General features: G+C 51.3%; 1 long non-coding RNA gene and 1 other non-coding gene across 3 annotated transcripts; one reads left to right on the forward strand and one right to left on the reverse strand.

The window, feature by feature from the left end:
• The first annotated feature begins 262 nt into the window (after positions 1–262).
• On the forward strand, positions 263–10179 carry LOC126497865 (uncharacterized). 2 transcript variants are annotated; one of them, XR_007590704.1, is made up of 6 exons: positions 263–1601; positions 2598–3286; positions 4024–4877; positions 5432–5858; positions 6685–6783; positions 9854–10179. It is a non-coding gene; the product is annotated as an uncharacterized lncRNA (long non-coding RNA). The 2 variants fall into 2 exon arrangements; XR_007590703.1 differs by lacking the exon at positions 263–1601 and having other exon boundaries at positions 2101–3286.
• Positions 2836–2944, reverse strand: LOC126498118 (U6 spliceosomal RNA). The gene has a single exon (XR_007590778.1). It is a non-coding gene; the product is annotated as a U6 spliceosomal RNA (small nuclear RNA).
• Positions 10180–27006: the final 16827 nt, after the last annotated feature.

Genomic DNA, 27006 nt, shown 5'->3' on the forward strand with positions numbered 1-27006 from the left:
GAGGCCTGCTGTGAGAACGGTAAGAGTGAAAGTCTGAGCCTGATAGTGGTGGTGCACACCTTTAATCCCAGCACTTGGGAGGCAGAAGCAGGCAGATCTCTGTGAGTTTGAGGCCAGTCTGGTCTACTATGCGAGTTCCAGGACAGCCAAGACTGTTACACAGAGAAATCCTGTCTTGAAAAATTAGAAAAGAAAGAAAGAAAGAAAGGAAGGAAGGAAGGAAGGAAGGAAGAAAGAAAGAAAGAAAGGTCTAAAAATTCGGATGGGGCTCTGTTTGTTTTTTTTTTTTTTTAAATATTTTTATGGTTTATTTAACTTTATTTTATGTGCATTGGTGTGAAGGTGTCAGATCCCCTGCAACTGGATCTTCAGACAGTTGTGAGCTGCCATATGGGTGCTGGGAATTGAACCCTTGTCCTCTGTAAGAGCAGTCAGTGCTCTTAACAGCCGAGCCATCTCTCCAGCCCTGTTTGTTTGTTTTTTTATGGCCTTGAACTCACAGAGATTGACCAGCCTCTGCCTCCTGAGTGCTGGAATTAAAGATGTTTGCCACTTACCATACCCAGCCAGAGGCTCTGTTTTTATATGACTTGGTCTGTGAAGTTTAGCACCTCACTCCCCATACTACTCGGCCTGTGCCACACTTGGGGAGATGTGTTGGTCTAAGTCCTCTGGTCCCCACACTTAGAGAGATAGATGTGTTGGTGTAAGTCCTCTGGTCTCCACATTTGGGGAGATGTGTTTTTTGGTCTAAGTCCTCTGGTCCCCACAGTTGGGGAGATGTGTTGGTCTAAGTCCCCTGGTCTCCACACTTGGGGAGATAGATGTGTGGGTCTAAGTCCTCTGCTCTGGGGGGGGGGGCGCAGGGAGACATAATCCAGAGTCACTCAGCTCTGAAGTGCCTGACTACCCCAGGCAGCCACGATTTCTAGCAGCAGTAGGGACTGGCTGAAGAAAAGCTGCATTGACTGGGCAGCTGGCAGAGGAGAGCAAGCCTGTCCTGGAGCCAGCTCTGCCTCGCCAGTGCTGCTAGGAACTATAGGTCTCTGTTTGAATAGTTCTCTGGTTTTCTCTTAGGGCCTTCCTACCTCTTACAGGGTACTGTCCTGACTTCTGCCAGCACACCACGAGATGCTCCCTGAGCCACAAACTGGCTCTCGCTTGATTCTGTAGCCCACACCCTCCCAGTCCAGTTTAGCTATCTGCTGAACTTCACGGGCATGTAAGCCATAGCTGTCAAATGGACGGATTAATGAATGCCCGTAGCTCTGCTTGCTTTGGTCTATAAGCGTTTTTTTCCAACATCTTTAAGCCTCACTTAGATGCACCCCTTTTCTAAGAAGCCGCAACTGAAATTTCCCAGAAGAGTTCATCACCATCAGTGCAGCAAGACTTCTACCTAGCACTTGTTGTGTGCCAAGCACCTCGGGCAGTGCCAAGGAGGGCAGGATGAAGAGGACAAGACCCTTGCATTTCTCCCCCCTTGGCTCCTCAGTTCCCAGCTCCAGAGAGCTCTGTCTCCAGTGGCCTGTCCTGCAGAGCGGTTCTGTTTGCACCTGGAGCTCCTGGGTTGGCTCAAGCCCCTGGCTAAGGCCATCTCGGTATGTGGCTGATTGCATTGTCATCCAGCATGCATCCCTCCCCACCCCAGGCTGGAATTTAGAGAACAATGTGAGAAAGAACAGGAGCGGGGCAACGCTGGCCATTGCTCACTGAGCCTTGAGAATCTGTAGGGTGATGGGCACCTGGCCCACATCTTGGCCACCTTGAAGGTACACAGTGACCTGGGATCCAGCCCAGCCCTTTAGGCCACACAACTCCCTAGCGGCCCCTCAGCCCTATGGGAGCCTCTTCCGGAGGCTAGATTCCAGGAGCCTCCTCTTTCTAAGCCCTGCTTCTGCACACCCCCTCCCCCAGCACTGGCCTGGCTTCCTGGAATTTCTCCTCCTAATTGAAACCAAACACCGGGGCTCCTCAAGGGCTGTGCCCCAGAGGCCCCGTGGGTTTCTCTTTTCCTCCCTCCTCCCTTTCCCGAATGGGGCCTCTGGGGGTGCTGGGGGGTGGGGTGCTCAGTCCAGCATGGGAGGGGGTACTTTTGTGCTGAGGGATAAGGGGCTCTCCAGCTGCCGGGCTGTGAGTGAGCTAGACTTGCCTGTCTCACAGCTGGAGCAGTATTGAAGGACAGGCTGGTTGGTGGTCTAGGCAAAATGGTCTGGTCAACTGGGACTGTCCCAAGAAAACCCTGGACCAACCCTGTCTCAGGCAGGAGGTCTAGGGACTGGAGGATGGGTTGGTGAGGGTCAGCCTCTCCTAGACCTTCTGTGTGATTATGGGCAAGTTCCTCAAGGTACAAGGATGCAGCTATGTGGGACCTGTCCCAGATGATGTACAAACTACCACATGGTCTTAGTGATGAAGCTAGACATCCTTACCCTTTCCAGCAGATCTACAGGGCTGAAGGGAGGCAGCCTGAGAACATGTGGGGCAGTGGATAGCTGCCTTTTGGAAAGGTTACTGGGGGTCAATAAATGTTTGTTGAGTGAAGGAATTCTCTCCACTTTTAACAAACATTTACTGAAAGTCTCCCTTGCTTCAAGCTCTAGGGCAAATCCAAAGGAAGCAAGGCTCGAGATCCTGAAGATGGAGTCCGGGGAAGAAAGCCCATTGTCATGCCTGTCAAAAGCACTGCGATGACCCTGTAGGCCGATGCTGTGACCAGGAGGAAAAGAGGGCAGGGACCTTGCAGAGAACCTGACCAAATCAGGGCAGGGGGATGTAGTAGTTAAGACAGCTTTCCAGAGAAAATGACTGAGTAACCTTTTTGATGCCCTTTTTATTTTGTTTTTAGGCCTCATGAATTTGCATCTTATCCTCGCACAGGGGGCCATGCTAATCTTCTGTCTCATTCCAGTTTTAGTATATGTACTGCCGAAGAAGCGAGCACTTGATGCCCTTTCTTCGACCAGCGCTTATCAATGCAAGTCAACAGCAACTGAAACCAGGTGCTGCACAGGCCTTCAGCCATGCTGGGAAGCCTCCTGTGGACTGGTGTTGGCCAGCCTCGAGAAGACGCCTTCCCCTTGAGATAGCACTGCTTCCTGCCAGGCCACTGCCACATCCTTTCTCCTGCCATATTTCTATTTTAATGACTGCGATGGCCCCCTCCTTCTCTTCCTCCTCTTCAATAGCAGCCGCTGTCCTGGAACGCACCGTGAAACCCAGGCTGGTCTCCATTCATGACAATCCCTCTGCCTCTGTCTGTGACTCCCAAGTGCTGGAATTACAGGTATAGGCTGTAATGGATTAAGGAAAAATGCTGTGGATCCCCAAGTGGCTGCTTTGGCAGAAACTCTGCAGGTCTCCAAGCGGTGGCAGTGGGCAGTGGGTCCTGAGAGCAGCCAGTCCCAGGCAGGGACAGCTCATGAAACCACGAGGAGAGATAGACAGATGGTCATGCCATGAGACCAAGCTGCAGGTCTCTGAAGTTGGCCGGTCCTGGGCAGGGAATGGCAGGCAAGAGACAGAGACATGGATAGGCACACCATGCAGAATGAGGTTGGATATTTATTTAGTGGGTTATGGAGGGGAAAGGGAGAAGAACAGAGAGGCGAGGCGGGGGGAGATGGAAGCTGTCTCTTCAAGAGGGAAACTGAAAAGGAAAAGACTCAGGCTGCAGGCAGGAAGGAAGATATGCCTGTCTCAGCAGACTGGGGAGGGGTAGGCGGAGCTTGTCTCTTTTTTTTTTTTTTAAAGATTTATTTATTTATTATGTATACAGTGTTCTGTCTGTCTGTATGCTTGCTGGCCAGAAGGGGCACCAGATCTCATTACAGATGGTTGTGAGCCACCATGTGGTTGCTGGGAATTGAACTCAGGACCTCTGGAAGAGCAGGCAGTGCTCTTAACCTCTGAGCCATCTCTCCAGCCCAGAGCTTGTCTCTTAAAGGGACAGGACAGATCATTACATAGCCTATCACTTCTGTAATTGTTTTTTGTTTGTTTTTTTTTTTTTTTTTGAGACAGGGTTTCTCTTTAGCTTTGGAGCCTGTCCTGGAACATACTCTGAAGATCAGGCTGGCTGTAAACTCATAGAGACCCATTCGCCTTTGCCTTCCAAGTGCCAGGATTAAAGATGTGCACCACCACCACCCCATTCTTCCGTTTTCAAAAAAGAGGTGCTTATTTTATGGGTACTGGTATTTTTGCCTGCATATCTGTGCACCACATGTGTGCAATGCCTATGAGGGCATCAGAGGGCATTGGAGCGTCTGGAATTAGGGTTACAGACAACTAGCTGCCATGCAGGTGCTGGGATTTGAATTCTGGTCCTATGGAAGAGCAGTCACTGCTCTTAACCTCCGAACTATCTCTCTGGTACTCCAATTGCCTGCAACTTTTTGTTTACATGTCTTTGTTCTTCACCGTGCTGTCCCAAAGATACATACATAGTACTAGCCAAAAAGGTAAGTCAGATCTCATTTTATTCTATAGTAACTATATTGTATTAATTCAATTTTGGATTATGCATGCATTTGTCATTAATTAAATCTATCCTTAGGCGGTTTGATACATATATATGTTCTCATCCCTCACACTCTTTTATCTTCCTTCTACTCCATCATATTCCCCTCTTAACCCACAGGTCTTCTCCTCACATTCCCACCTTTTGATCTTGTGACCCACTGATATTAATCAGGTCTGTCTGTGTGTCACCAGTTTGAAACCATCCATTGGAGCCTGTTGGGCTTAATGTTTGGGACGTAAGTGAAGGCATTGACTATCATCCCATCCCATGAATCCATCAATTGCCCATAGTTCAGAAAGGAGAGGGCGGGATCTCCATGAGACCCTCCTACAACATGACTGACTGTTGACAGGTACAGTGTAAAATGTTGTTGTTGTTGAGACAGGGTTTCCTGTAGCCAAGGTTGGCTCTGAACTCCTGAAACTCTTGCCGAGTGATGGGTTTATAGGCATACATCATGCTCAGCCGCATTTTACTTATTAGCTTGTGTGTGTATTACTGATGATTTAACTCCACCTCTGATCAACATCTCTATGCCCCTAACCCTCCTTTGACTTTTTATTTTCAGTGAGATAGGTCTTTCTAAGTTGACTTGACTAGGCCTTGAACCCTAGAAGCTTGAACTGCCATCCCCTGAGAAACTGGGATCACAGGCTTGTGACATTCTCTGCTTGGCGTAGTTTTTGTTGTTCTTGAAAAGATTTCTGTCCTGGAAATCTTTTTGTTTGTTTTGTTTGTTAAGACAGGGTTTCTTTGTAAAGCCCGGGCTATCCGGGAACTCTCTCTGTAGACTAAGCTGGCCTTGAGAGATGTCCCTGACTCTGCTTCCTGAGTGATGGACTTAAAGGCATAAGCCACCAGTACCCAGCTTGTCAGGAGCCATTTCCCCTCTAACAATCATTACAGGAACCATCACCCTGGGGAGTCTGCAGAATGCCCCTCACCCAATTAGCAGCAATCTCTTAGCGGAACCCGCCTCACATTCCAGCTATCCAGGGAACCAGGTGTGGCCACTTGACTTCCTAGCCTACCTCCTGGCCTACGTGACCTGGAACACGCGCAAGAATCCAGTTACCCTGCCCCCCATTCCTTACCATATATAAACTGTAACCCGTCCCTAATAAACGGAGGCTTTGACAAATCTGCTTGGCCTCCTTCTTCTGTCTTAGCTCATTCCCTTCCAGGTAGCGCCCCTCCGAGACCCTGGAGTAACTTGATTGCAGGGTGGGTTACAAACCCCTAGACTGAGTAGCCCACCCGAACGCAATCGACACCAGCTTGTCTGGAAATCTTGATCATCCTGCCTCATCATCCCAAGTACTAGAGATTGCAGGTATATGTTACCATGCCTGTCATAGCAACTACATTTTTAAAAAGAGAAAAAAGTTAAATTTCTTTTAACAATTTTATAAATTAAACCCTATACATCTAACATATTATGTACTTAGTATGAAGAGAAAACAAGCTCCTTTATTTTGACTTGGGGTGTTAAGCCTTCACTGTTAGCATGAGTCTATTCTGATTGGCTGCACTTCATCAGCACTTACTGTAGATGGAAGTTTCTGTCCTGCCTGGTCCTGCAACTAGCTGTTCAATCCCACAGAAACACAGAGGGGCTTATATTAATTATAAACTGCTTGGCCTATTCGCCCAGGCTTATTATTAACTAACTCTTACAACTTAAATTAACCCCTAATTCTTATCTATAATTAGCCACGTGGCTGGTACCTTTTCTCAGTGCAGCATTCTCATCTTGCTTCCTCTGTGTCTGGGTAGTGACTGCAGACTGAGCCTTTCCTCTTGCCTGAATTCTCCTAGTCTGGTCGCCCTGCCTATAGTTCCTACCTGGCTACTGGTTTTATTAAACCAGTGTGAGTGGCAAATCTCTACAGGGTACAAGAGCATTGTCCCACAGTCACTTACAGTGAACACTCACCATGCTGGGGTGGTGCAGCATTAGATGGGGGTTCCATAGTCAGTATAAGCTATAGAGGAGGAAGAAGGGGTGGGGGTCACCACATTTTTTAAGATAGTAATATGGCAGGAGAAAGGAGGTGGCTTGCGGTCCCAATTGCAGGAAATGGATTGTTGTCCCCTAATTAATGTGTTTCTTTGTGCCTCTGGGTCTTTGTATATGTTGTGTCTACCTACCACTAAAGGAAAAGATGAAGAAGATAAAGAGCCTACACTTGAGGATCTCCAGTTCATGGCAACCCCTTTGTCTCTGTCTGCTGTAGTTGGTGTGGAAGTATGGAGTGGTGAGTAGTGCACAGTTCCCGTGTGTGAACATTTATGCATATGTGTGTATGTGTGCATATGTGGGGGGGTCAGGGTCCAAATGCCTGTGTAAGCGCTAAGGAATTCAGACTCAAGTTATGTGCACAGCTTGGGTCATGGCTTATTAAAAGCATCGCTGTGTTCATAGGAAAGCTTGAGAAGAGACCCTGTAGGCTTAGGGAGACGAACTTAGGAGGGCTCAGGTAGGCAGCCACACCAGGTGCCAAGAGGCTGCTGTAACTTAACAGGTGACGGGATAAGGCTGTACAGTCGAGGCGGGAACTGACTGGGAAGACAGCATAAGGGCAGGATTTCAGGACCTGGACTAGCTGCAGGTTGAACGGGAAATGAATTACCCAAGCTTCTAGCTTGGAGTGCCAATTTTTGGAGCCAGGACACGCGAACAAAGGGAGATGAGCAGGTCTATTGAGAACACCAGGAGTTCAATTTCAGAACATGATGGAATTATTTTCGGGACTTCTCGGTAGACAGAACAGTTAGGATCTAGTGTGGTAATGAGCTCCCCGTCACACACAACAGCTAGGATCTAGTGTGGTAATGAGCTCCCCGTCACAGCGTTCCAACCTGGTGGACACACAAGAGCAGGGGATGAAGAAGAGGGTCTACGTGAATCTCATGCAAGCTGGGCCATCTGATCTCTCAGAGCAGTTTGTGATATGTGTTTTTCTGTCTGTATTAATGAGAAACAGTGTTTATCAGCTCTCGAGTGTGCTTCATTTAGGAACCTTTGTGGTTTAGAGGTGGCTTGCTTTTTCGAGTGTTGGCCCACAACTGGAAGACAGGCGTGATGGCTGTATGCAACAGAGGCACCACCTCAACAGACCACAGGGAAAGCAGCTCACAGTCATGGGTACTTAGAATCCCAGAACAGGGAGGATCAGTGGTCTCCACCCAGTTTCCCCCACCCAGATGGTTTGTGGGCAGATGGAGGGCCTTGCCCAGGGTCACTCATTAGGGCATGACTCCTCTGACAGGTGAGAGCATGTCAGATTCCTGAACTGTCTCCTCAAACTCTGAGAGCCTCTAGCGTGTGCAGCCCTTGCCTCTCCCTGCTGAGGAGATGCTCTAGAACACACGTGGAGAGGGATCCCGGTTCTTTTTAATTAGAAGGATACAAAGAGAGAAGGCAGACGGCCACCCCCACTCGCACACGGAGGGGAGACTAAGTGCTCCCCAAATTACACAGCAGATGCCAGGGCTTCGCCAACAAGACCCAGCTTGATCGCTTTGCGGTAACCACAGCCAGTGCAATTTTATTCTTATGTTTGAACTCTGCAGTGATATACAGGCATCTCACAGGCAAGAGAAATGGCATCTACAACTTCACACGCACACAAATGTGTATGCATGTGCACATATGAGCTCGGGCCACACCAGTTCGGTTCAGTTAACCCCTTTGTCAGAAAGCTTGGTCTGTGCTAGGCTGGCTTAGCAGACTGTCCCCTCTGTGAGGCAGGCAGGAGTGCCAGCTCAGCCTCACTGCTGTGTGTAAGAAACAAACCCATGGCACCCTTCTGCAGAAGGAACTTTGCCAAGTGTTGTCATGTTGCTGAGGCCCTAGATCCATTCCTAACATGTGGGACCCCTGGTGGGCCCATACCTCCCCCCAATCCTCACTGGATAAATGAGTGCATGAGTAGTTTTATGTGTCTACCATTTGTTTGTTTGTTTGTTTATTATGATTTCCAGGGATAGGGGTCTAAGATGGCTCAGCAGCCAAAGGTCCTTGCTGCCAAAAGACTGACAGCTCTACCTGGGATACAGGTGGTAGAAGGAGAAAACCATCTCTTGAAACTTGTCCTCTGACCTACATCACATAAACAAACACATGAGTGGAATTAAAATAATTCAGGGTCTTAGGGGTCAGTGGTAGAGGGCTTGTCTATCATGGGAGCCCTTCCCTCTGGATGCCCAGCCCTGGAAGAAGAAGAAGAAAATAGAAGATCAGTTTAAGGTGGAGGTCTAGTTTTCTTTGTTTGTTGTTTGTCCATCCGTCCCCCTCCCTAGACAGAGTTTCTCTATGTAACAGTTCTGGTTGTCCTGGAACTCACTTTGTAGACCATGTTGGCCTCCAATTCACAGAGATCCACCCGCCACTGCCTCCCCAGTGCTGGGCTTAAAGACGTGCACCACCACTGACTGGCTGGTGGAGGTCTAGGGTCCCAATCTCTTCTTTGTATCCTTAGGTCCTTCTTTTCAAAAGGATGGTAGCACACCCCTTTAATCCTTGCACTAGGGAGGCAGAAGCAGGCAGAGCCAGCCTGGTCTACAGAGCAAGTTCCAGGACAGCCAGGGCTTTGAAAGCAAAAATAAATAAATAAATAAAAATAAATAAAATTCAGAACTCAGCCAAGTGGTGGTGGCACATGCCTCAATCCTAACACTCTGAGAGGCAGGGGCAGGCAGAGATCTGTGAGTTCAAGGCCAGCCTGGTCTGTAGAGTGAGTTCCAAGACAGCAGGGACTACACAGAGAAACACTTCTCAACCCTCCCCACCTCCCATCCCCCACCCCCTCCAACACAGGCACATCCTGCCACCAAAGACTCACCTAGAATGTTTGGAGCAGAAGCTTACCTCTGGCCCCAGCCACTAGGCAATCTCAGAGGTAGAGACAGTCCTTTGTGTTCACGTCTCCCTGGCCATACTGACTCTGCTCTGTACTCTTCTGTCTGGTCTCAGCCCTGCTGTCACTTCCCGGGTCAGACAACTTCAACTTCAGGGACCCCCACCCCCCACCCCATTGTCCAGGGAGTAGATCCAGTTCCTCTACCTCTCCTGCTTGGTACCTAAGACTTAGCTAGCTCTGGCCCCTTCTCAACAGCCTGTCGTCACGATCCATGCATTCAGTGTGCAAAGTTTGTCCAGTCCTTATTTTGTGCCCACGGCAGGAACATGGATGCTGAAGAGTTCAGGAGCTAAGTGTGTTTTGAGAGCCTCAGGGTCAGGGGCTCTGAGGAGGGGCACGAAATGAGACAGGGACTGGGCTCCCGCCAACTCCCTTCTTGCTGGTTTCCTGTTTACTGCAACAGCTGCCCATCCCGCCTGCCTAGCCGCACACAGATGCCCCAGAGAACGTCGGTGAATATTCAGACTTGCAGCTCAATTACAGAAAGAGAAGCAGGCAACTTGAAATCTGCCTTCAGCTGCCCTGAAAACCTGCAAGGAAGCCCCTCTAATCCCTTCATGTCACGCACACTCCCCAACTTCTGCCTCTCTCTTCCCCTCCCCTTCGGGGACATATGGCCCCTTGAAGTTTTTGTTTGCTTGCAGGGGGGGAAACACCCAGGCACAGTGTGTAGTGTTTCTCTTGTATTATTATTATTATTAAGCATCAAGAGACATAGCAATCTGCGTGCAGATACCGTACGTGCATAATTAATAAAAATCTCATTATTTATTTATAAAAAGACGCACGGGGAACTGGAGAATTAGGGCTATCCCCATTATCTGTGGAGAGAGGGGGAGAGACAGATTTTGAACGCTGGATCCTTCCAGAGAAGCAAACCTCTATGCATGCAATGAATAAAAAAGCATGTGCTCCCGGGGAAGTGGTGTTCTGTGCCCAGGAGCCATCAGAAAGCAAAAGCCTGGTCAGGAGCTTAAAAAAGAAAAGGGACTGATGAGAATCTAAGGCTCGCAGCGCCGAGTATAGCATGTTTGGGGGTGGGGGGCGCAGGCAGGATGGGAACTTGAAGTGCTGCTGGCTTGGTAGCTAGTCCTGGTCTTCCCAAGGAGTATGACCTGGCCACAGACTCCAGACTCCTTGGGGGGTGATGGTGGGAGAGGCAGTCACTTCACTAGTTACCACATAAAAATCCAGGTACCAGGTGAGGGGAGCCCCTGGTTGTCTATTACTAGGTAGATAATTTTAATTTGATGGTGCTGGTGGGTTCTCCACGGCAGCTTTGCCCTTGGCCTCCTGCTTCTCTGATGCCTGGGCAAGACCTTCAACATCAATAACCCAACTTATTACATAACAACCCCTGAGATCAGGGAGGCCGGCACCAGGTCCTCCCAGGCTTGCTGAGTCCGGGGTGGACCTTCTCTCTCTCCTTTCTCTCTCTCTCTCTCTTCTTTTTTCTTCTTGAGACATGCTTTAAAATAGAAAACAGGCTTGTGCAGGAACCAACCCCACAGAAAGGGGTGACTGGCAGGGATTTTTCCCCCCACCTCCTTCGAGTGCAAGCAACTCGTGCAGTGGAACGCTCAGTTGGGCCCGGGTGGTGGGCTCCGGGAGGGGTGCGGGGAGCGCTGGGGGTGTCGGCCTGGGCAGCAGCCCCCGCAGTGTTACCCGGGCGCGTGCAGGGAAACGTCTCAGCAATTCCAGCGCCCGAGCGGAGCGCGAGGGGGGGGGGGGGCTGGCGCGGGGCACCTTGAAACCGCCGGCGGCCGCGCGCTGATTGGCCGAGCCGCCGCCTCGGCGTTCCAGCCAGGCGCCCCTCCCCCCGCGCCGTCCACCCCGGAAGGAATTTCCTCCTCTGGCGGCCGCTATTGTTGTCCGTCTTCGCTGTTTGGGTCGGATCGCGTAACCATAGTATCCAAACTGTGTCCGTGCGGGGCCCCAGCCGGGTACCCCCGTGCCCCCCAGACCACCCCCCACTTTTTTCTTTTTGCAGTCTAGTTATCATGACTTCATCGGACTCGGGGGAGCAGGGGAGGGGGATGGGACGGGGGGCGGGGAGCTGGCCCGCTCCTGACGGCCCTTACTTCGAGATGGTTTCAATTAGAATTTTTAAAAAGTCTGCTTTGTGGGTTCGGGGCTTTTACATCCCCCCGCCTCCCATTAAACCGTTGGCCGGAACTCGAATGGGGCTTTCCCTCCGTTTCCAACCCCCCAGAAGCATCGCTCCAGCCTGACTTCACGGCTCAGAGTCGGGCGACGGGGGCATTCGCAGCGGGAGTCGTTCCCGAAACGCACCCCGAATGAAGGCTGCGTCCGGGACCCGAGCCTGGCCAGCTGTACATATGCGAGCCCAGCTTTGGGGCCAGATCCCGTCGGACACAGCAGCCCCAGGGCACGTCCTCCTGGGGTTGGCTCCCTGGCGATGCTCTGGGAGAGGAGGTGCGGGATGGATGCTTGTAGAAGGCTAGCAGGGATGGCAGAGGATAAAGGGGCGACGGGGAAGCAGTTGACAGGTTCTTGGGTAGAACAAGCCCCCTGGCCTCTCTTATTTTCCCCCTCTGAGCACAGGCGAATAGGTTGGTGCGTATATTCTGAACCCAGTATTTTGCCCCAATCTTTGAAGTAAAAAAAAAAAAAGGCAAAACCCAGCCTTTTCCCGCGAAGTGCCTTGTGCAGGGAGGGGTGGGAACCAGCAGCAAGTCCGCACCGAGCGGGCTGCGCAGCGCGGGAGCCCCGGGGCTGGGCCGGCGGCGGGGGGCGGCGTGTGCCGGGGGCATCTAGTATTCCCAGAACCTTAGCGTCCTCCCGGCGCTCGCCAGGGCGGGGGAAGTGGCGGCGGGCCGCCAAGTTCGGGGCAACACTGCCCCCTAGAGGCAGCGAGGGTGTGCAGGAGGGGCGGAGAGGATGTGGAGGGTAGGGATCTGGTACCTGGGACCAGGGCATCTGCTGGAGAGTGTTAGAGGCCTAACAAGCACGGCTGGACTGCCTAGACCCTTGGCAGGCTGGTGACAAGCTGGAGGACGACCTCCAAGGAACAGTTCTAAAGGCTGAAGGATGGGGTAGGAGGGTTTATATTTCTGCTCTAGAGTTTGAAACTTGGGTGCATCCTACAGCTTTTCCCTAGTCAAGTCTTTTGGTCCTGTAGTTACTGAAACTAACCCTCTAGAGAGGGGATCCTTCGCTCATGGCTTGTTTGAGCCAGCTGTTCTGTTTTCACTCAGGTCCGGTGTCTTTGGGGCCATCCTTGAGGATGGCTTCTCCTTAGAGGCACCAACTCTCAAGTCAGCCTCTCTCTCGCGCCTCTTATTTTTCTCAAGACGGGGTTTCTTCTCTGTGTTGCCCTGGCTGTAGAGGAGGCTGATTTCGAACTCACAGAGAAGCACCTGCCTCTGCTTCCCTGAGTGCTGGGATTAACGGTGAGTGCCACCCACCACTGGGCTCTCTAATTCTCATTTTACAAGTGAGAACTCAGGAGAATTTTCACTTGTTCAGCCAGCGGAGAACTAATGTCCCTGTTTTGTGGTTTCTCTCTGTATCATACAGGCAGGAACATAAGTTTGGGGAGCAGGCCAGTTCTGCAACAGACCTGAGCTACACCCAGCCAGACCAGGGTGGAAGTGACTGCTCCCGGATGGGAGAAAGGACGGACAGAAAGGTGTGCATTTGCAAAACCCTGGGTTCTAGGTCTCAGTGTCCAGATCTGCAAAACGGAAGGGGGGGGTATGGAGTTATAAAAAAGGCATCTCCTCTTCTTCCTACACCCCTAGGTGACACAGCTAGGCTCCTCCTTTTTTGTCTGCCACACCCTCTCTTATACTCTTGCTCCTCGGTTGGTGTTGGGGTCCCCCCCCCCACTGGCTTCCTCTCTTCCGCCCTCCCTTCTTCCCTGCAGGGCTCCCGCCCCGCCCCTCCCTTTTCCTCCCCTGGCTGGCGCAGAGCTAACTGCGGGAGGGAGCAGTGGGCTCACAGCCAGCAGAGCGTCAAGTCAGCCCCTGGGGAAGGGAGGGGGGCTGTGCACTCGCTGCTGCCGAGGCTGCTGTCAAGAGGCTGCAGCTCGTGCTAACGTGGCCAGGGTCCCTGAGGGTTATTTGTGTCCAAGGTAACTGGTGTCCGAAATGCCTGCTGCCGCCTCCCTCTTTTCCTGGAGACTGGGGAGCTGCCTGCTCTCCTGCTTTCCTTTCTCCCCTTAAAGTATCTCCAAATTTCTCTTCTCTCCATCCTCTCAGCCACCTGCCCCTGCTGGTCTCCTTGGGGCTCTGAACTGGTTTCTTAGAGCCTTCCTGTACACCCTGCCAAGCCTCAACATCACCCCCCATCTCCAGCTTCTTCTTGGGTTCCTTCCTCTCTGACACATGCGTGATATTCTCGAGACTGTCCTGTTGGCTTGGCTCTGGTGGAATCCCAGACCTTGGTGATACCTAAGAGCACTTCCAAGCGTTCCCTGCCGAGTCACAGGTAGCTGAAAGGGATAGCCAGCGTGGTGACCCCATAACAATTGATAGAATGATTATTTCTATCAATTATTTTATTATATTATTGGCAGTATCTCATTATATAGCCCTGACTGGTTTAGAACTTGCTATAGAGATCAGTCTGGTCTTGAACTCAGATCTGTGTGTTTGTGCCTACCAGGTGCTGGGCTTAAAGTTGTGGATCAGTATACCAGGCAGATTTTTTTTCCCCGGATTTGGTTTTTTGAGACAGGGCTTCTCTGTGTAACAGCCCTGGCTGTCCTGGAACTCACTTTGTAGACCAGGCTGGGGAACTTGAACTCAGAGATCCACCTGCCTCTGCCTCCCAAGTGCTGGGATAAAGGCGTCCACTACACCTAGTGTCAGAATAGGTTCTTAAGGACCCTCAGAACCCTCGCCTAGGCTGAGTCAGGAAATGCTTCCTGAAGGATGTGATGTGCTGAATTTTGAGGGGAAAAGCCCCATACAGTGAAGTAAAAGGATGGTGTGGAAATAAGGCTGGCTGAAGTGTAAGGAGATGAAGAGAGAGAGAGAGAGAGAGAGACAGAGACAGAGACAGAGACAGAGAGAGAGTGTGTATAAGGTGGACCATGGAGTGGATCACAGATAATTGGTTGAGGATCTTCCCCCTCCCCTTTTTGCAGTGAGATTCTTTTCTCCCCTAGGAGCTCTGACTGTGTAGGAGCTTACTAGGTAGATCAGGCTGGCCTCAAACTTAGGGTGATTCCCCTGCCTCTGCCTCCTTGGGATGACAGGTGTGCATCACAGGGTCTAGCCTGAAGGTCTTTTGGCTTCAGAGGGAAAAGCTGACTATGCAAGGGTGTAGCATCGGCAGCCTGGGCTCGTGAGAGTCCAGACCTTATAGCTCAGCCAAGGAGGTCCACGCCTTCTGCTATCACAGTGTGACATGGTTTTCCGCAAATGTGTTGAGAGCCATCCACAGCTGTTCTGAGATGCATGAAGTTCTGGGCTGTAGGTTGAGCACACCTGCTAAGTCCTGGGAACTAGAGGATCATGATTCCATGCTTTTCACATCTGAAGTCTCGAAACTCTACCTATAGGTTCAGATTCTCTCTCTCTCTCTACACACACACACACACACACACACACACACACACACACACACACACACACACAGGTTCTACTGATATGATCAAATCATAGCCAGCTGTGGGCTTTCAAAGCCAGAGGCTTACAATTCTGGGTCCTGAAAACTAGATGCTTATTGCCCCAAGCTTTCAAAGCTAGAGACCGTAACTGTGGTGCTCAGGTCTCAGGCTTCCTGTTCTAGGCTTTGCAAGTCAATAATCCAACACATGGAAGCTAGAGTTACAGCTCCCTTGCTTTGGGAGTTGGGACTTTGCCTCTCAGAAACTCTAGCAGAACCAAGGCTTGTGGCTCTAGGCTGCCTCTCTCGCCCTGTGTAGTCTCAGCTCTCCATAGTTTCTGATCTACCCACCCTCTGGAACTCTCCAGTTGCTTTCTCACTGTACTGGACATGCCTGGGGTCAAAACCAAGGAGCTTCTTCAGTTCTTTGTGCAAGCAGCTCAGCCTACTCCACACGGACAATAAAAGGCTATTCTAAAGAAGCCTTTTATTGGACTTGCTTTAACATCAAGGCATAATACACAGAAAAGAAGCCTTCTGGGCTTGTCTACCAAGGTTGAGAAAATAGCTTGAGAAAAGGAAAAGGGATGTGGCGCCAGGCGGTGGTAGCACATGCCTTTAATCTCAGCACTTGGGAGGCAGAGGCAGGTGAATCTCTGTGAGCTCCAGGACAGCCTGGTCTACAAGAGCTAGTTCCAGGACAGCTAGGACTGTTACACAGGAAAACCCTCTCTTCAAAAACAAAAACAAAAAGGAAGAAAGAAAAAGGACATGGCCCACATGTGACTGTAATTCTACAAGCACAGCCCGGCATAACAGGGCTCTCAGGCCTTCTGAGTGACAGTGGCTACTGGATGAGAAGGGTTCTTGTTTTGCTTGGAGTAATGTCTTTTCCAAAGCTGGTGCAAGCTGCCTGCAGTGGTCATGGCTGGAGCAAGGAATCCTCAGTCAGGAATCATGACGTCCACCATAGCTGCGCCAGCAGTGGTCTCTGCAGTAGGGCATATGTATGAAATATGAATATATAGTTTGTTTGGTTTTTTGAAACAGGGTTTCTCTGTGTAGCCCTAGCTGTCTCTATAGACCAGGCTGGCCTTGAACTCAGACCTCTGCCTGCCTTTGTCCTCCCGAGTGCTGGGATTAAAGGTGTGCACAGCAGTGCCGGTTGGTTGAACTTCCTTTTCTTGCCGAGGCAGAGTCTCACAGAGCTTGCCTGGCGCTTGCTCTGCAGCCTGTGGCAGTCCCCTTCTCCATTTCCTGAGTGCTAGGATTACAGGTGTGTGCCTCTACCCCCGGTATAGTTTCCTCAGGCTGAACTCAGAGTGTTCCAAACCCCGCAGAGCCACACCTAGCTACCTGCTGTCCTGTCTGCACTCACCTGTTGGGTTTTACAAGGTGTCACTCAAAAGTCACTTCCAGGAAGCCGTGTTGACCTCCAAAGCCAGGCTTGTTTTCTCCTTTTTGACCATGATACCATCCCGACATGGTATCAGCACTCACACTGGCAACCCCACATCTCGCTCAGCCTTTGGGTCTCTTGCAACTCACACACCTGGACACAAGGCAGGTGCTCAGTTTGTGTTGAAGAAGTGCCCAAGCTGCTTGTTAATACAACTTATTAATGTAACAACACTACCGCTTGCTCTCCGTGCTTTTGTCTCACGCTAGTTTTCTCTGTGGAAGGTGGATATTATCCCATTTTGCAGTTGGAGAGACTTGTTCCGACAGGGGAAGGGCTGTCAAAATGGCCAAGTTGTTTGCCAGAACTCATCTTACCTGCTGAAGATCCGCACATGCACATTGTATCCCCCCCCCCCCCCCACTGATGGAACTGAACCTGTGGCCTTTCGCATGCTAAGCTAGCCCTCTCTCCTGAGCCACAACCCTCAGTCCTTTTTCTAAAAGAATTTAAAATCCTTCAATTTTTTAAAAGAAAGAGAAAAAAAAATCCTACATGTATAATAGCTCTTATGTCCTTATTCTGAAAAATCTACAGGAATTTTTGTTGTTGTTGTTGTTGTTTGAGTTCCAAGAGAAAAAAAGTATAACTGATGAAAGTCAGAGCCAAAACTTGAACCATGTGACCTGTTCCTAGGTCCTTGTTGGTTCCCTCACCCTGTGCCATCTGGAGCCTCCCTCCTCCCCCAAGGGGCTCCTGGAGAGAAGAGGGTCTGCCTAGGGCATGGGTCCCATCCTGCAGAGAGAAGGCATTGTGGGTAGTGGGAAGATCCAGGGCAGTCAAAGCCAGGACTTAATTTGAGGTGGCGCATGTTGGTGCATGTTTAGAAGCGAGAAGGGAGCCAGGCATGGTGGTGATTCCAGCACTCAGCCAGAGGCTGGTGGATCTCTGAGTTCTGAGCCAGTCTGATCTATGTAATGAGATCCAGGACAGCCAGGGTTACAGGGAGAGACCCAGTCTGATAACAAAACAAAACAAAAAAGGAAAGAAACAAAAAGACAAAGAAAAAAATCTGGCACCTCCCCCTATTTCCTCAGCTGTGCACTGCCGGGTAATAATGACTCTTCCAGCCCCAGTTCCTCACCTGATGCTTCTCGTGAACAGTACCTTCCTTATGGGATAGTCCAGAGGTGAGCTGAGCAGTTAAGAGGCTCCAAACACAGGTTCGGCTCACAGGAAATACCTCATGCTTACTGGATCTTGTTTCTGTCCTTTGCTTTCCTCCCCTGTGTCTCCTCATCCCAGAAGCCCTGCTCCATTGGATTCTGTTTATGCTGTTAAGGATGTATGCATCGGGAACTTCTGCAGCTGTTTACACTCTCCCCTGGAAGAGTCCTTGCCGAAGCTTAGAATGAGTGTGGAGGTCTTGGACTGTGGGCTCTCCCCACCCATCATCCTGGTGGTGATGGCCTCCCCAACTTCTGCCTCCCCAAGGAGTCTGTGGCAGAGCCCCTGATCCATGTCCTCTGATGTCCTGCAGGAAGTGTCCTGGGAGATCCCAAATCTGCTCCATTAGTGTGTGTGTGTGTGTGTGTGTGTGTGTGTGTGTGTGTGCGTGTGCATGTACACGTGGCATAATACACACATGGAGATCGGGGGACAATATTTAAGTCTGTCCTTGCTTTCCACTGTGTTGAGGAGGGTCTCTCTTCTTTCTTGTTTTTGCTGCTGTGCGCCATAGGACCCCAGGTGACTTGACTTTTTTTCTTTTTTTGGTTATTCGAGACAGGGCTTCTCTGTGTAGCTTTGGAGCCTGTCCTGGAACTCGCTCTGTAGACCAGGCTGGCCTCGAACTCACAGAGATCTGCCTGTCACTACCTCCTAAGTGCCACCACTTCCTGGCCTGTTGACTTGACTCTTGAGGTGAGCTCCTGAATTGTTTCTTCTGTCTTGCTGTGTTAAGGTTGGTATTGGTGTTTTTTTGCCTGATGTATGTCTGTGTGAGGGTGTTGGATCCTGAACAGACAGTTGTGAGCTGCCATGAGTCTGCTAGGAATTGAACCCAGGTCCTCTGGAAGAGCAGTCAGTGCTCTTAACAGATGAGCCATTTCTCCAGCCCCCTGACATTTGGCTTTTTATGTGGATTCCAGGGATCTAACTTAGGTCTTTGGGCTTGGGCAATTAGCACTTTTACCTGCTGAGCCATCTTCATGGCCCCTGCTCAGTTATTTCACTAAATATAGTTGCTTTCTACTGAGCCACTGGCAGTGCCTGAGAGTATACAGCTCCCCACACACTTGACCGTACTCAGTAGCATTCAGAGTTGGGATTTGCTCACAATGGTGGGTATTGAATGCTGACACATCACTGTCTTCCTTCCTCCTTCCCTCCCTCCCTCCCTCCCTCCCTCCCTCCCTCCCTCCCTCCCTCCCTTCCTTCCTTCCTTCCTTCCTTCCTTCCTTTCTTCCTTCGGTATTTCGAGGCAGGGTTTCTCTGTGAAACAGTCCTGGCTGTCCTGAAACTCATTCTGTACACAAGGCTGGTCTTGAACTCACAGAGATCTGTCTGCCTCTGCCTCCTACGTGCTGGGATTAAAGGCGTGCGCCACCACTGTGTTTCTTAGGTCATTGGTCAATGCAACAGCATGGCCACTCAGCCACTGAGGACACCTGGGCAAGGTCAGTTTGGCTTGAAGGGCTGAGGTCTGGCAAATGTACCCCCTGTTTTTTTGTCAGGATTTGGGGACACTAGGGAGAGACACCAGTAACTTGAACATTAGACATCTCTGTCTAGGCAGATGCTCATACCTGTGCCTCGTCCCTCTACACGCCTCACCTCCTCCCTTACTTCTCTCCTCCTTACCTCATCCTCCCAGCTCCCCCCTTTGTCCAAGATGTTCTCTACAGAGTTTAGCAGTTCTCCCAAGCTTCTGAACCCAGTCCAGGCTCCTCAGGCTACTCAGCCGGCCTCAGGCCCTTTCTCTCCTGAGAAGGTGCGTGGGCACTTCCTGAAACAGCATCGAAGTTTCCAGATAGCCAAGTTTCCTTTAGCCAGGAAAATGGGCACATGTAGAGGCTGTGGGCAGTGGAGGGGTGATGTGAGGGTGGGTGGGGGGTGGGGGGCTTGCGGGTAGTAAGTATCTCTTGCTTTTGGGGTAACTCCACTCTGAGTAGTCTAGTTTGTTTTCTTCACTGTACTGTGACATCTTAGCAAGACATTAACCCGAGTCATTTAGACATTGGAAGCCACAGGGAGGAACTCAGGACAGCTGTATGAAAAGCAGAGAAATCAGAGATCCAGAGGGACCATTTGTAGCCAGGTGTGGTGGTACATTCCTTTCATCTCAGCCCGGGGGAGGATGAGGCAGGAGGATCACTGTGAATTCCAGGACAGCCTGGCATGTATAGGGAGACTCTGTCATTCTTTACTTTCTGTTCATTGTGTTTTCCTTTTTAAATATTATTTTATGTAGATGAATGACCTGCTTTCAGGCACACCAGAAGAGGGAATTAGATCCCATTACAGATGGTTGTGAGCTGGGGATTTAACTCAGGACCTCTGAAAGAGCAGCCAGGGACCTGAACCACTGAGCTATTTTTTCAGCCCCTCTGTTCATTGTTTTAGATAGGGTTTTGCTGTGTAGAACAGGCTGGCCTTGAACTCAGGCACCTCCTGCCTCAGATTCCTTCCGGAATTACAGGCCTGCCCCACCATGCCCAGTTGCTGGTGCTTCTGCAGTTATGGAGAGTTCACTGTGGTGGAAGCCGGAAGTCACCTAAGCAGCAGACTGTCTTGAAGCCACCATGCTGTGAGGAGTGCAGAGAAGGTACAGGAAGAAGTCCCAGGCTAAGTCAAAGGGCAAGGTGCTTAGCCATTACCTGACTCCTGAAGTCCCCTGCTGACCATATCTGGCAGTTGTTTGATTGCAGTGCAAGGGGGCCTTGTGTTAGACCTGCCTAGTTCAGCCTTCTCCCTTAGGTGCTTACATGGAGAAGAGTTACAAAACAAAGCAGGAAGGTGTGGGCTGCTTGTTACACAGCAGTGCTTAGTCCATGGGCTTACGCTCTCAGTCTTTGCTGACAGATAACTCTTTTCTTTGCCATTTTCTTTCTTTCTTTCTTTCTTTCTTTCTTTCTTTCTTTCTTCCTTCCTTCCTTCCTTCCTTCCTTCCTTCCTTTCCTTCCTTCCTTCCTTCCTTCCTTCCTTCCTTCCTTCCTTCCTTCCTTCTCTCTCTCTCTCTCTCTCTCTCTCTCTCTCTTTCTTTCTTTCTTTCTTTCTTTCTTTCTTTTTTTGGTTTTTCGAGACAGGGTTTCTCTGTGGTTTTGGAGCCTGTCCTGGAACTAGCTCTTGTAGACCAGGCTGGTCTCGAACTCACAGAGATCCGCCTGCCTCTGCCTCCCAAGTGCTGGGATTAAAGGCATGCGCCACCACCGCCCGGCTGCCATTTTCTTTTGTTAAATATTTATTTATTAAGTATATAATATTCTGTCTGCATATATGCCTGCAGGCCAGAAGAGGGCACCAGATCTCATTACAGATGGTTGTGAGCCACCATGTGGTTGCTGGGAATTGAACTCAGGGACCTTTGGAAGAGCAGTCAATGCTCTTAACCTCTGAGCCATCTCTCCAGCCCCAACTCTTTGCCATTTTCTACTAAATTCCCAGTACCTACATTGGAAAGTTCTAGATGTACCACAGATATGTGGTGTATGAAAGAGTGAAAGTTGTCAGACGTGGTGGCCCACACCTGCAGACTCAGTCCTCCAGAGGGTAAACTGTTGCCCTAAATTTGGAGCCAGCCTGGGCCACAGAGTGGGACTCCAAAGGGAGAAAACAAATCCAGGTATGTTGTCAGCACACTTATAACCCCAGCACTCTGGAGGCCGAGGCAGGATGATTGTCATGACGCCATCTTGGACTACACAGTTTCAGGCCAACCTGAGCTACAGAATGAGACCCTTGTCTCTAAAAAACAGAGAATGAGCGAAGCAGTGAGACAGACAGTTCATGGCTACTGAATCCTGAAGACTTCAGCTGAGTCCCTGGGGTTCACAGCTGCCTGATGTGGTGGTACACACCTGTAACTCAAATACTCTCACATCAGGATGGGAGATGCTTGCAGGCCTGCCAGTCTGGAGTACACAGAGCGGCAGAAACAGGAGAGTCTGCCTCAGCAACGTGGAGAGAACAGATCTGTGAAAGTTGTCTTCTGACCTCTGTGCTGTGGCCTGGGCAGCCAGCACTCAACACCCTTGTCACGTGACTAAAGAGATGGCTCAGTGGTTAAGAGCATGCGGTACTCTCCCAGAGAACTTCAGTTCAGTTACTTCCACCCACATCAGGTGGTTCACAACTGCTTATAACTCCAGCTCCAGGGGCTCCAATGCCCCTTCTGGCATGTGAGGGCACCCCCATACATGCGGCATACATTCACCCAAACTCAGACATATGAATAAAGAAGAAATAAAAATCTAAAACAGTGCAACACTCACATCATGTACACACACACACACACACACACACACACACACACAGAGAGAGAGAGAGAGAGAGAGAGAGAGAGAGAGAGAGAGAGAGAGAGGAATAGAGTGAAAGCAAACAGAGAGACAGAGAGGTATCAGCATGGTGTTTGGGGAGCTAAAGTGTTCCTAACCCAGTCTGAGGTTCAGAAAAGGTCCTTGGAGGAGATGTTCTGTGTCCCTTGATAACGCTGGGGACCCAGAGAACACCTGCACACCTACTAAGTTTTCTGTTTTCTTGCCCCATCAGAGGCTTCCTGACTTGGTGTGTCCAATGGGCCCATCCTCACATCTGTTTGGGGCCTCTTCCCTCCCTCCTCCCTCCCTCCTTTCTCCCTCCCTCCTCCCCCCTTCCCTCTCCAGGCCTGCAGGCTCACTCAAGCCTCCTCTGACTTTAGGTCTGGCTGAAGAAAATTAAGTCAATGGGGGAGGGAGGAGTTGACAAATAGAAGGTCTGGTAATTGAATTTTTTCCTCTCCCTCCCTCCACCCCCAGAGAGCTGGTGGAATGGCTCTGAAGACTGGCTCTCCCTGCTCAGGGAGCTCTGGCAGCTTCACCCCTCCCTGCCTTGGTGGGTGAGAGGGGCACAGAGGCAAGCAGAGCCTTCGAGGATCTTGAGGCCAAGCTTTGTACACAGGGGGAAACTGAGGCAGTGGAGCTCAGAGGTCTGCTCCCCAGGTGCCCAGTGTGCTAGAACAGAAGCCAGGACTGGAAGATAAAGACCATCTAGGCCAACTCTCCAGAAGGTGGGAGCAGATGCTGGGAGGGTTCATGTTCAGCAGTGGTACCCTGCCCAACCAGGGCAGAAAGGCAGAGGGTTCTGGACCCAGAGCAACTTCCTGCCCACATATGTCAATTCCGGAGTCCACAGGGTGACCAGCCCACTGGGCACTGGGTGAGGTGGGCCTGTCTACAGGTCCAGCCAAGCCACAGAGCCTCCAGCAGGTCTTTCTTCAGGTAAAACACCCTCTATGAGTGCAAGTGTGTGTGTGTGTGTGTGTGTGTGTGTGTGTGTGTCTGTCTGTCTGTCTGTCTGTCTGTCTGTCTATCTGTGACTGTGTGTGTATGTGTGGTTACAGCTGGTTCTGGAGCGCAGAGGGGAGGCCAGACTGGAAGTAACCACAGGCTGCCAGGATCATCATTCTTAAATAAGGGAGGGCAGCGTGCATCTCACAGGTTGCGGAGAATTAGAGAGGGCACAGGCCCTTGGTTGACCCCCAGTCGAGGGTCCGCTTTGCCTCACTGGAGGGCTGAAGATCCCACGCCGGAGGGATAAGGTTCCTGGAGACCGGGATCTAGTCACAGGCTAGTGTCTCGAGTCGAACCAAGGAGCCTGAGACCTAGATAGGATTGGGACAGGAGGGTTGGAGGTGGGGTGGGGGGTGCCCGCCTCGCTTCGCCAGGCAGGAGGGAACTGCGACGGGCGCCTACCCCTGCCACCCGGCCCAGCGGGCGTGGGCGCCGCGGCCCCGCCTAGCCGAGCGGCGGCGGCAGGCTGCTGCGGGAGCGTTTGATTTATTAAGCTAATGTTCTAGCACATTTTCTCCATCCCGTAATGAGCTGTTTCCACCAGGGGGTGTCTGCAGAGCGACTGCGGCTTCCGGCCGCTCCGGGAGGGAGGCTGGGCTGGCGAGGGGGGTGTCTGAGGGGTGCGGTCTGTGCTTCTAGGGAGGGGTGACTTGCAAAGCCTGGGCGGGCGATTCGCTGAAGAGGGGGAGGGGGAGCCCTTGCCCTGCAGCCTGCAAACCACCCCGCCTTTCTCTCAGCTCCCTTCCACCAGATCCCTCAATATCTGGGGGCTGCAGAGGACCGCTGCCCCTACCCTGCATTCTGCCCCCAATGACCCTTACCCACATCTCATGCTTCTGAGCTTCAGTCTGTGAGACTGCCCCTTCTGGTTAGCTTCCTTGGTTGGATTTCTGTGGCTTGTTGCAACAGATAAGGCCCTTTCTTTCAGACTCATCTAGGTTCAAATCCCATCCCAGCTACCTTCAAGAAATGGCCATTGGACTGTTTTCCATTTTAAAATGGTGATGACAATTGGTTCTTAAGGCTCTGTGGAGTTTAGTGACAGTGCTTTTGAAACTCTACTGTGTCAACAGCTCTAGCCACTAGGGCAGACCTCCTTCCTGGCCAATTGAACTGACGGTGCACAGGAGACAGCAGCCTGCACCCATAGGCCTCCCCTGCAGGCCTTAGCCCTGCACCCAGAGATCTCACCTGTGTAGATCTGCATCCAGAGATAACACCTGTAGATCTGCACCCATAGGCCTCCCCTGCAGGCCTTAGCCCTGCACCCAGAGATCTCACCTGTGTAGATCTGCATCCAGAGATAACACCTGTAGATCTGCACCCATAGGCCTCCCCTGCAGGCCTTAGCCCTGTACCCAGAGATCTCCCCTGTAGCTTGTTTTTGTTTAGTTTTTCGAGACAGGGTTTCTCCTTATAGGTTTGCATGTCCTGGAACTGGTTCTATAGACCAGGCTGGCCTCTAACCCAGAGATACACCTGCCTCTGCCTCCAGAGTGTTGGGATTAAGGGTCTGTGTCACCACCCTGCATCGCGGCTCACCTGTAGCTTCCCTCCCGCCTCTAAGACGGGGTTTCTTTGTGTAACAGCCTTGGCTGTCCTGTAGCTTGCTCTGTAGACCAAGCTGGTGACCCATCTGCCTCTGCCTTCCGGGTGCTCATCTGCACCCACAGGCCTCACCTGCACCCTCTGCTCTCTCTGCTGACAAGCCAGAGCTCTGCTTTCTGCATAGAGAGTACGCTTTCTCTCCAGGAAACCCACCTAGTCTCCCATGACTGCTGTCCCTTCCAGCTGGCGCGCTCTCTTTTTCATACCTGTCCTTCGTTGCCCTTCTTCCAGAGCCCAGGCCTGTCACCTCGGAGGTGCTTATCAAGATGTGGCCCCTCACTACAAATGCTGAAGACGCCCTTCCACTGACTCAGGCCTGGGAGGGGACGATGGGATGACTAACTCAGGCCTCTTGAGAGTTGTCTCAATCTGTTTTCTGTTACCCAACAACCCAATGCCACAGACTGGGTGAGGTGAGAAGAGAAGGGGTTTATTTTGGTTTGAAGTTCTGGTTTACTGTCAGGGGCCACATCTGGTGGTGGCTTTTCTGCTGGCAGTGTCCCAAGATGCAAGGCATCATGTGGTAAGAGACTCTTTCTGACTGGTGTGTGTGTGTGTGTGTGTGTGTGTGTGTGTGTGTGTGTTCTGGTCTCTTCTAAAGCCAGCAGGATTCAATCATAGGTTCCATTCTGCTGCACTTTTCTAATCCAATCACTTCCCCAAAGCAGACCTTTATTTTTTAAAATTGCATTTATTTGTTGTGCATGTGAGCGTGTGTGTGGTACACACATGTGAAGGTCAGAGAACACTTTACACGAGTCAGTTCTTTCCTTCCACTCTGTGGGTCTTGGGGATTGAACTCAGTTGTCAGGTTTACATGGCAAGCATCTTTACTTACTGGGCTATCTTGCAGGCCCAAGGCCTACCTTGAGACAGCATCCTTGATTAAAATGCCACTCCATTAGTGCCTCACAATATTAGTGCCGGGATTAGACTGCAGCATGATCTTCTGGCACGGACAAACTAGCAAAATACCAAGTACTTCCTCTGACAGAATGAGGAGAGCAAAGTCTTGTTCATAGTAATGAGAGCTGTAGGTGCAGGTGAGGTCTGTGGGTGCAGGGCTAAGAGGGTACAGGTGAGGTCTGTGGGTGCAGGGCTAAGACTCCAGGTGAGGTCTGTGGGTGCAGGGAAAACTGCAGGTGAGGTCTGTGGGTGCAGGGCACAGGGTTGCAGGTGAGGTCTGTGGGTGCAGAGGTAAGGGCTGCAGGTGAGGTCTGTGGGTGCAGAGGTAAGGGCTGCAGGTGTGGTCTGTGGATGCAGGGCTAAGGCTAAAGGTGAGGTCTGCGGGTGAAGGGGAGGCTGCAGGTGAGGTCTGTGGGTGCAGGGAAGGCTGCAGGTGAGGTGTGTGGGTGCAGGGCTAAGAGGGTACAGGTGAGGTCTGTGGGTGCAGGGCTAAGACTCCAGGTGAGGTCTGTGGGTGCAGGGAAGACTGCAGGTGAGGTCTGTGGGTGCAGGGCACAGGGTTGCAGGTGAGGTCTGTGGGTGCAGAGGTAAGGGCTGCAGGTGAGGTCTGTGGGTGCAGAGGTAAGGGCTGCAGGTGTGGTCTGTGGATGCAGGGCTAAGGCTAAAGGTGAGGTCTGCGGGTGAAGGGGAGGCTGCAGGTGAGGTCTGTGGGTGCAGGGAAGGCTGCAGGTGAGGTGTGTGGGTGCAGGGCTAAGAGGGTACAGGTGAGGTCTGTGGGTGCAGGGCTAAGACTCCAGGTGAGGTCTGTGGGTGCAGGGAAGACTGCAGGTGAGGTCTGTGGGTGCAGGGAAGGCTGCAGGTGAGGTCTGTGGGTGCAGGGAAGGCTGCAGGTGAGGTCTGTGGGTGCAGGGCTAAAACTCCAGGTGTGGTCTGTGGATGCAGAGCTAAGGGCTGTATCACAAGGTGCCATGGGCAGCTCAGCTTCCTTAGGAACTGGTACTAGCTGGGGCATGGAGTGATTTGTCTAGGCCCCTAGGTAGGATAAAGTGTCAGGGCAAAAGGGAACGCTGTGTGCTCAGCCGTATCGTGCTGTTTCCCCTCCTCCCTGAACTCAGTGGAGCGGCATTGGGCTTCAGCAGCTGAAGATTCTCCCAGAGCCCCTCTGGCAGAGGGGAGGGCCCTGCAAGCCTTGGCTGTGGGTGGTTGAGGAACTTCAGAGAACCCTTTCAGCTAAGTCAGAAATGGGGGAGGAGGCAGGGCCTGCCTGTGGTCTTCTACATGTCTGTACCTGCTGTCTTCTTTCTGTTCCCCAATGAATTCAGAGCCTCATCACGTCTACCCACTTCCCCAAAAGAGCAAGAACCTTGGCAAAACTTCCGTGAGCGGGTGGGATGAGTGGGGATGGGAGCAAGGTGGGCCAGGCCCTTTTTAGTCATGCCCCTTCTCAAAGAACCTAAATCCACGCGTGCAAGGCAGTCTGTTCTCCAGTGCCGCCCCCACTCTTGCATTCTTTCATAT

The sequence above is a fragment of the Alexandromys fortis genome, unplaced genomic scaffold (genome assembly GCF_014885135.2).
Source record: "Alexandromys fortis isolate MF-2015 unplaced genomic scaffold, M_Fortis_MF-2015_v1.1 scaffold_13, whole genome shotgun sequence".
Lineage (NCBI taxonomy): Eukaryota > Metazoa > Chordata > Mammalia > Rodentia > Cricetidae > Alexandromys > Alexandromys fortis.